Source organism: Triplophysa rosa, unplaced genomic scaffold, assembly GCF_024868665.1.
Source record: "Triplophysa rosa unplaced genomic scaffold, Trosa_1v2 scaffold300_ERROPOS259071+, whole genome shotgun sequence".
Taxonomy (NCBI): Eukaryota; Metazoa; Chordata; class Actinopteri; order Cypriniformes; family Nemacheilidae; genus Triplophysa; species Triplophysa rosa.
In genome coordinates, this window is record NW_026634323.1 from 46784 (window position 1) to 56767 (window position 9984).

Genomic DNA, 9984 nt, shown 5'->3' on the forward strand with positions numbered 1-9984 from the left:
TCTTTTCACATTGAAGGCATGCGTAGGGGCGGTGTCCAGTGTGAATTTTTATGTGCTCTCTAAGCGTGTCATTTGTTTTGAAACTCTTTTCACACTGAATGCATGTGTGCGGATGCTCTCCAGTGTTAGTTCTCGAGTGTTCTGTAAGTTTTGCTTTGCTTGTGAAAAGTTTTGTACACTGAGAGCAGGTGAAAGCTTTTCCATTGTGGACTCTCATGTGATCTTTAAGTTTTCCTCCTGTCATGAAACTCTTTCCACACTCAAGACATGCGTATGGCTTCTCTCCAGTGTGAATTCTCATGTGGCTCTTAAGATTACCGCTTTTTATGAAACTCTTTCCACACCGAAGACATGCATATGGGAGCTCTGAAGTGTGAATTCTCATGTGATCCTTCAGTTTTTCTTTACTTGTGAAGCTTTTTGCACACTGAGGGCAAGTGAAAGGCTTTTTTCCAGTGTGGATTCTTCTGTGTTTCACAAGCTGCCCTTTACTTCTACTGTAAATGCCTTTTCACAGTGAGGACAAGAAAAAGATTTGCTGGCTTCTGTTCTAGTCATTTCTGATACCGATGTCTCTTCCAGTTCCATTAGGTCTAAAAATAAAACAAAAAAGTACATATTTTAGGTGAGGGTTGACTTTCTATTGTAACTTTCTATTCTCTATCATTTTTAAGCTCATAAAATCTTAACTAAACTCTAAAATCACAGCAATTCATAGAGAATCAAGCAATTACTAATTTACTTTATTTTACTAATATTTCTCATCAGGCATTAATGAGGAATCGATAATGGTAACCAAGCTCTAAGTTCTGCAGTATCTTCATTTTTATTCATTTTTACAGCTTGTTGAGTAGTATAAATTATTCCTGTATTTAGTTGTAATGGTTTAACTGAAGGTGTAAATTGATGTCTGTGTGGTTTGGAGAAACAAACCTGTCAAGATAAATAAAGCTTGTCAACAACAAGTAAAAATAAATGCACACAAAAAATAATAATTGTTAAAACAGTGTTTTTAGAGGTATTTAAATTAATGTTTTCATTCTGGAAAATGTCATGGTTCTGCCTCACCTAGTCTTGGATTTCCTGGTCCTGAGGCAGAGCCATGACAAAGCCTTTGGTTATGTGTGGAGAGAAACATATTATTGTCCTTTTGACAATAATATGCGTTCTCTCCAGTGTCTCGTCATTGGCCCCGCCCCTCTCATTTCCTGTATTGTTTCCTGTCCATGTCTAATGTTTCCCACTTGCCCTGTGTAATTATCCCTCGTTTGTCTCTCCTTTAAAATGCCCTCTTGTTTCATTGTCTTGTTGCTCTTGTATTACGTTTGATGTGCGGTCTATGTATGTATTTCTGAACGTGTCTCGTGTGAGTATTATAGTCTTGTTTGCTTTTGGTTATCCTTTTGCTGCCCCTGGACGTTGTGTTGTGTTGTGTTGTGTTTTGCCCCATCGAGGGAAGTGTTTGTTTCTTGTTTTGTATTTTAGTTCATTCCTGTTTTGTGACACCCCCTCGTGGGTTTTTCCTTTGATTGTTTATTTAAAGAATAAAAGATTTCTGTTAACCCCTTCACCACCTCTGCCTGCCTGCAATTGGGTTCTTTCCACGCAACCTTGACAGAAAAGCAGATAACACTGTATCAAAGTTTAGAACTATAGGACAGTAATATAAATGATTGACATGTTTATATGATGATGGAAAATCATCTGTAAAATAAATCATTTAATGGAATACTTGCAATTGCAACCTTCCAAACAACCATTTACAAAGTAGACACCAAGTTTTCTTCCCAACAAAAGTATTCCTTATCGTTGTGAAATCACCACAGATATGATTACTCTTGGCCGATTGGTGATCTTTTTCTATGGCATGAGTGTAAATGGCGGCAGCATTCATGCATTGACAGCAATGTGCCACAAACAATATGCATACCACAATATGCAATATTGTAACCACATCGATAATGGTTTGTTAATAGCAGTAAGTTAAATGAATGGCCACGAACAGATTCAGAATGACAGTATCAGTGAAATATGGTGATTGTGCACGAGAACTATGAACTTGTGAGAGAAAATATAAACGCATCTGCTTAAGAGAAGAAAGCGTGGGGTCTTTGTCCACATGGTTTTACCACAGAAACACGTGCGTGCAACTAGATGATTTTAATTCATAATTTAGTTTCTTAAACTCGAATTGCACTTTCCCCATTTAAAATAACACCGTCTAATATTCAAACTCTATTTACAGCGCAAAAGACAGACTTTTTTTATGTCAACCGGACAACAAAATATTCAAGCACGGCATACCATCACATTAACATATATGCACCAACCTGGGTTAAAGAAAGTCTTGATAACACACAGTTTTTCTGACCTCCTTTTCTGTTTCTTTGACTTGATCTCTGCGCAGCTTCTACTCTTATGTGCACACTAGCTGGGGTGGGACTTAAAAAATGGGCAGAGCTGGGGGGGTCAAAATACTTTCCACCACCCTGACCACCGCGCTTTCATTTGCATTTCTAAAAAAACAAATAAATAGCAATGCTGTAATATATATATAGAGCACAAAGCTCAGTCCAAAATATAAAAAAGAAAGCTGGCATTTGATTAAATGTACAAAAATGCCCACAATGGTCTACATTGAACGTTATATTATAAGAATAGTAATTTAACAAAATAAATATAGGCAAATACAAGCTAATATCCTAATAATAACAAATAAAAACATTCCCAGGTAATTTTATAATGTGTAATATTGCAGTCTCAGATATGTTTTACAGCTTTTTATATTAGAGGTCGAATACAAAGAAAAAAAAAACATTGAAATCAATACAGAAAAGCGTAAAGCGGCAACTTTCAATTAAAAAAAAGAATAGAAATGATCTTTAAATCTTAACAAGGAAAATATCAACCCAAACAACACTTCGAGCACCAACTGATCAGGAGACAGGTATAGAGAATAAAGTTTCTAGTTTTTTCACATAAGTTTCTATGTTTTCCAGCACCCACAGTTTTATTGACTGCATCATCCACAGACCTGTTTGCTCCGTAAGCAAACTGCAGGAGGTCCAGTAAAGGTCCCGTGATGTCTTTCAGGTTAGCCAACACCAGTCTTTCAAATGACTTCATGGCCACAGATGTTAAGGCGACGGGTCTGTAATCATTAAGTGCTGTGATTTTGGATTTCTTTGGGATGGGAATAATGGTGGAGCGTTTGAAGCAGGAAGGGACTTTGCACAGCTCCAGTGATTTGTTGAAGATCTGTGAAAAAATGGGGGCCAGCTGGTCAGCACAGGATTTCAGACAGGCTGGTGAAACACCGTCTGGGCCTGGTGCTTTCCTTCTCTTTTGTTTCCTAAAGACCTGACGCACATTATCTTCACTGATCTGAAGTGCAGAAGGGGAGGAGAGGGGGTAGCTGGAGGTGTTGATGGCTGTGTAGAGAGGTGGTCAGTGTGGGGTGTGAGACCGGGGGTTTCAAATCTACAGTAAAACTCATTCAGGTCATCAGCAAACTGTTGATTTGCCTCAGTGCTGGGGGATGGTGTCTTGTAGTTTGTAATGTCTTTCAGGCCTTTCCACACCGAGACAGGGTCGTTTGCTGAAAACTGGTTTTACAGATTTTTAGTGTAGCTCTTCTTAGCCACTCTAATTTCCTTTGTCAGTGTGTTCTTGGCCTGATTGTACAAGATTCTGTCCCCACTCCTGTAGGCATCCTCTGTGGCCTGGCGAAGCTGTCTGAGTTTTGGTGTGAACCATGGTTTGTCGTTGTTATATGTTAAATATGTCCTGGTAGGAATGCATATGTCCTCACTGAAACTGATGTATGATGTTACAGTCACTGTGAGCTAATCCAGATCGGTGGCAGCAGCTTCAAAAATACTCCAATGAGTGCAGTCGAAGCAGGCTTTTAAGGCCCGCTCTGCTTCGTTGGTCCATCACTTTACAGTCCTTACTACTGGTTTAGCAGATTTAAGTTTTTGTCTGTATGTTGGGAGAAGATGAACCAGGCAGTGGTCAGAGAGTCCTAAAGCTGCTCTGGGGACAGAGCGATATGCAACCTTTATTATGGTATAGCAGTGGTCCAAAATATTACTGTCTCTGGTGGGGCAAGCAATGTGTTGTCTCATGAGACAAAACAATGGTACTGATATATTTTAAGATGTTTCAGGACCAGTGTTGGGAGTAATGCGTTACAAAAGTAATGCATTGCAGTAATGTATTACTTTTTGCTGTAATGCAGTAGTGTAAGGCATTGCTAATCAATTTTCAGTAATATTTTACTCGGTACATGTTCAGTAACGCTTGCTTTACAACAAACCTTTTGCCCGCGAGACATTAACAAATCAAAAATCCCACAAGTAAGTTCTATTTCCTGTTCGTGAATAGACGCGTGTGGTGTCATTCATCTCCCTCTGGCTGGTGGAACTTTGTATTTTGTATTGTAACGCGGCATTTTTCAGCCTCTGAGCTCGAGGTCCGCTGTAAGCCCTAGCAGCAGTGTTGCCAGAGTCTTCTTCTTCTTATGATTTTTAATGGCGGTTGGCAAACCAAACTTAAAAGGTGCATTCCCGCCACCTACTGGACTGGTGGAGCACTACATGATAGGTGACAATAGTAATAAAAAAATAAAATAAAAACTAAATTCTGTTCATCAGATTAATCTCTTCCTATCTCCCAAAATATTTAAGGCTTGGGATAACTGAAACCTTTCTCTTAAATATGCCTCACACTTTAATAACACATGTTCAACTGTTTCTGCCATACCACACTTGTCACATTTGCCGTTTTCATGTTTCCCAATTCTAAACAGACATTAATTCAGTAGACAATGCCCAATACGAATCCTTGATATTAAGACATCATTTCTCCTGTTTACAAATTTTATTCTTTCTAAATCAACTGTTCCCTGGATACTATATAAATGTCTACCTTTCTTTCCATTATCCCACTCCTTTTGCCATTTCTTTCTAATTTCATATGCAATTAATCCTTTTACTTCTGTTTTACTTAATGCAATTTTAATATCTATTTCTGAAAATTTTAGGGCCTGTTTGGCCAAACTGTCCACCTCTTCGTTTCCTGATACCCCCGAATGTGCTGGTATCCAAATAAAATTAATGCTAATTCCAGTTTGTCTTGTTCTAAAAAGACTCTAGTATTTCATATATCAAATCTAACTACTGATGTCTGTTCCAATGCTCCTCCATACATTTTAACATTTATTGATGGGATAATTCTCCTTTTTATGAAACAAATCACTTGCATTTTTGCCACTGAAAACCTGAAACCCCATTCATTTGCCCAGTTTGCTATTGTTTTAACTGCATTTTTTATCTGCTTCTGTACCATCTCTACTTTCCTTCCCCTCTTCCACAATGCAGCATCATCCACATATAAAGACTTCCCTATCCCTGTTTCAACCTGAGAAAATATATCATTAATCATTAAATTGAATAAAATAGGACTACTTACACTTCCTTGAGGAGTTCCATTCTCTATATTATAAATGTCAGAATAAGCACATCCCACTCTAACTTGAATCGTTCTGTTAAACAAAAAATTCATAATCCAATTATACATTTTACCTTTTATTCCTAATCTTTCTAATTTTATTAATAGTCCTTCCTTTCCACAGCATATCATATGTCTTTTCTACATCAAGAAAGACACCAACTAAAACTTCTTTGTTTACCTGTGCCTTTCTTATGTCAGCTTCCAAACATTGAGTCCATATTGTTGTTTCTTACAGTCTGCTTTTTGTCATATGGCCAATTTTAGAAATCCTTCATCAATTAATTTATCCTTGTCAGGACTCGGTCCTTCTGGTCTCGAGTTTTCTAACTCACTGGACAGTCCTAACAGAACCATGTCCTGTGGGCGTTTTGTGTGGAAGCGCGTGAATTTTGTTGTTATTGTGCGCCACGTGTCCTCCGGTCTTGTCACCTGGGTTCTCATTATACCGTTACGTGACAGAATGAACCGACCAAAGAAGAACCCAGTAGGCAGCTCCGTGGAGGTTGAACGGTCCATCCAGGCTCACGCACTATTCGGTTTTCGCCAAGGAGGGACCCCGGTAAAGGACTTCGCCATGAACTTTTTATCAACTGCGCGCTACACGGGGTTCAACGAGAGGGAGCTGAAGGTGATTTTCAACAGCTGTCTCGACGAGCCGTTTCCATCTGCTGAGATGCGCAGGATGAGTCCCCATGAGCTTCGTTGATCAGCTCGAATGCGCTATGGAGCGTGAGCACTCCAGGGGATCATTCATGGCGGAGTCTCCCTCGGGACTGGTGGCGATTCCAGAGGGTGGTGTCTTGCAGCTCGGGGTCCTGGGCAGTGGCGGAGCCAGAGGGGAGTCCAGGGTGGCACTGAACACCCCTGACATCCAATTGGCCACCCTGGGTGCCACCCCACAATTTGATTCACTACTTATGTTGATTGACATCTGATTTCACCTTTCGTTGAACAACGCTCTTATTTTGACGTTCGGGGCCCATGCTTGCACGTGACGTCACGAACACGAAATTCAAGTGAGTCTAGTTTAGTGATGGGAAGTTCGGATCATTTTACTGATTCGGACCTTTGTGTCTCGTTCAGCAAAATGAACGAATGTTTTTATATCATGTCGTTCATTTCGTTCATTTTAGCTAAATATAATTACAATATTACATGTTACTTTCCTAACACATCTACTACATATGAAAACGTTGATCACATTACAAACAATACAAAACTATAATGCTATAAGAAACAGAAAATATTAATTCATTGTTTACCTGGGTCTTTCGTCTATGATTAGCTCACCACACCTCTTATCTGACAAGTCCTCGGGTTTGACTCGTTCGTTCACGACGTGACAGCTTCGTAAGCTAAACCAATGCAGTCAGAGCCGGAAAGAGAATTGATTAGTTCATCTCCCGAGTCTTCAGGTTTGAGTCGTTCGTTCATCAAGTGACAGCCCCTTACGCTTTACCAATGCAGTTTCTCGACGTTGTGTCAAGCCGACAGGGTGCTCTGTAGTCAGTCGCACTGTCATGGAGACCGAGTCGAGTTCCATACAGAGAAAGAGGATGCTCTGCACGGGGGAGAGCTTGCTCTTTTCCCAGTTGACCTGTAGCCCCAACCGATCTAGGTGCCGGAGCACCAGGTCCCTGTGTGTACACAACAGATCTCGCGAGTGTGCCAAAATGAGCCAGTCAGTGAGATAGTTCAGTACCCGCACACCACTTTCCCTGAGGGGAAGGAGGGCGGCTTCCACGATCTTCGTGAAGACACGTGGAGACAGGGACAGACCGAAGGGGAGGACCCTGTACTGATATGCCTGCCTTTCGAAAGCAAACCGTAGGAACGGCCGATGTCGAGGGAGGAAGGAGACATGAAAGTACGCGTCCTTCAGGTCGATTGCCATGAACCAGTCCTGACATCTGACAGACGTCAGAATGCGCTTCTGCATGATCCTCCTGAACGGCAGCTTGTGCAGGTGCTTGTTCAGGGCATGCAGATCTCGGATGGGGCGCAGCCCCCTGCCTTTCTTGGGACAATGAAATACAGGCTGTAAAACCTGTTGAACATCTTGGCTGGTAGGATGGGCTCGATCGCTCCCTTCGCCAGAAGGGTGGCAACCTCGCCCAAAGCACGGGCGCATCCCCACCTCTGACTGAGGTAGAGAGGATGCTCCAAAACTTGGGAGGGTGTCTGGCGAACTGGATCACGTAGCCGAGACGGATTGTCCTCCCTAGCCAGCCTGACGGCGGGACAGGGGACAGAGACAGGGGGACTAGGGGTTTGATCTGCTTCATCGCCCCCGCGGGGGGTGGTTCGATGGCCAGCAATACGGATCCCTTGCCGGGGGAGGGCCCCGGGGAGGAGATAGGCTCTGCTGTTTTTCCTGCCTGGCGATTGCGCAGCTCAACGCACTGTCTGACTGAGAGTGCCGAGGGCTGGTGTTTATACTCAACGTTGTGCTTCGCCATGGCGCAACGCCAGAGGTGTCTCTCATGGACCACAAGTGCGGTCACCTTGGTCGCCTATAGAGTGAGGTCGGTGGCGGCGCGGAGTTCCTGCATAAGCGCTGGGTCGGTCTTTACCCTCGTGGAGCTCTCTCAACGCCTTGGCCTGGCAGGAGCCATAGCGTGGAGAGAGGAGGCAGCTTGGTCCGCCGCAATGTGAGCTCTCGACACCAGGGATGCCGAGACCCACATGCTTTGGACGGGAGTCTAGGTCAAGCCCCCCAGATGGGCGCCACCTGCGGGCACGAGTGCACCGTGGCGGCACACTCCACCTGGGGGACATCGACGTATCCTCTAGCTGCCTCACCCTCGAGGGAAGAGAGGGTGACAGAACTTTGTTTGACGTGAACGTGCCGGAAAGGGGCATGGCAGGTCTTACTAAGTTCCTCATGCACCTCCTGGTTAACACGGCCCTGGGGGCGGGCGCGGCTTGGAGCCGCGCTCAACCCCGAGGTGCCGTGTAGCCAGCCGCGAGCGCTGGGAGAGGCAGTGCGGGCACTGCAACCCGACGCTCACGGCGGCCTGGGAAAGCATGGCTGACATTTCGACGTCCGCTTCTTCCTGGGCTCGACCCCCCGAGGGAGGGAGCCCGAGGAATCGTCGGAGTCGGATGGCAGTACGTCACCCCCTGATGCTGCAACATCTCATCATCATGCATCGTGTCCAAATACGTGGTTGAGGAACAAGACGGCAGGACCGTCTCCTGGGGAACGGACAGACGAGGTGCGAACGGTCTGTGAGCCAGTGGCTGGTGGATAAGCGCTCACAGTGATCCTCATATCACCCTCGCTGCTTGCCGTAGCGGGCGGCAGGGCTGTAGTCCTGCCGTCACGGAACGGGGAGCAGACAAGGTGGTGGCTGAGTCCCGTGGGAACACAGCCGCCTGTGACGCAACGTCTGAATCGTCAACTGCCCCAGCGTACTGGAAGCAGACATCGTGTCCGTCCCCCTCCTCGATGAGTGTGTTGCAGCCATGAGAACAGCGGGACATGCCATGCTTGAGAAATTTGCTCTTTTAAAAAAAAACTCGAACACTTCTGGAACTGCCAAGACGCCCAGGGGAAAGTCGCTGCAGGAAGGGACCATCCGCTGCACCACGTCATAATATTCCAGCAGTAAATCGGCGTAGAGATTGAAGTCTTGAAGTCGATCAGTGAAGGCTCCGAAGAACAAAAGGTGAATGAATGCAGCACGCCGTCTCCCTTTTATACCCGGATATCCGGGGGCGGAGTCCGGCATGCAAATTTTATTCGCCAATTTCATTGGCCTTTTCTAAACTAGTCAGAAGTTGATAGGTTCTCAAGAGCGAACCCCATCTGTCGGCTCGACACAACGTCGAGAGACTGACAGAAAGGGAACTAAGCTTAATAAACACAGATACTGACTAATTAAAAATATATAATGAATTCCCAAATGAAAAACATGGGATAAGTGTCTTAACAAAACACATATTAAAGTTCTAAAAAAATTGATGAAATGAAAACTAATAAGTTATATAAAGCATTACATTTATTCAATCAAACAGAAAAGTTTAAAATTTTAATATAAGCCTTTTTTATAAGACTTTTTAGCCCATAAGTAACCAGTCTAACTAAATGAGCAAAGCTCATTCACACCCTACGTTCTCTTGTAGTTCACTGAGCTTTGAACGATTCACTGATCTCTTACATTCTGTGTAAACGAATTGGTTCAAAGGAGTCATTTGTATGCGAGTCGTTCTGATCGCAATGTGCGTTCATACTGGCGAACTTGCTGTGTACAGAATAACGCTGATTCAACGAGCCAACTTCACAGCTAAAAACATTAGAATGATGAACAGCAAGTTAATTTAGGAAACCTTTTCAAGAAATTCAAGAAAATGTAAATTGAACGTAAAACTCCTGAACAGCCGTGAAACACAGCTAATACAGCTCCTAATATAGCTCTTTTACTGAACTCTTCAGCGTCTCACTGCTGGTAACGAAACTGCGCCTCT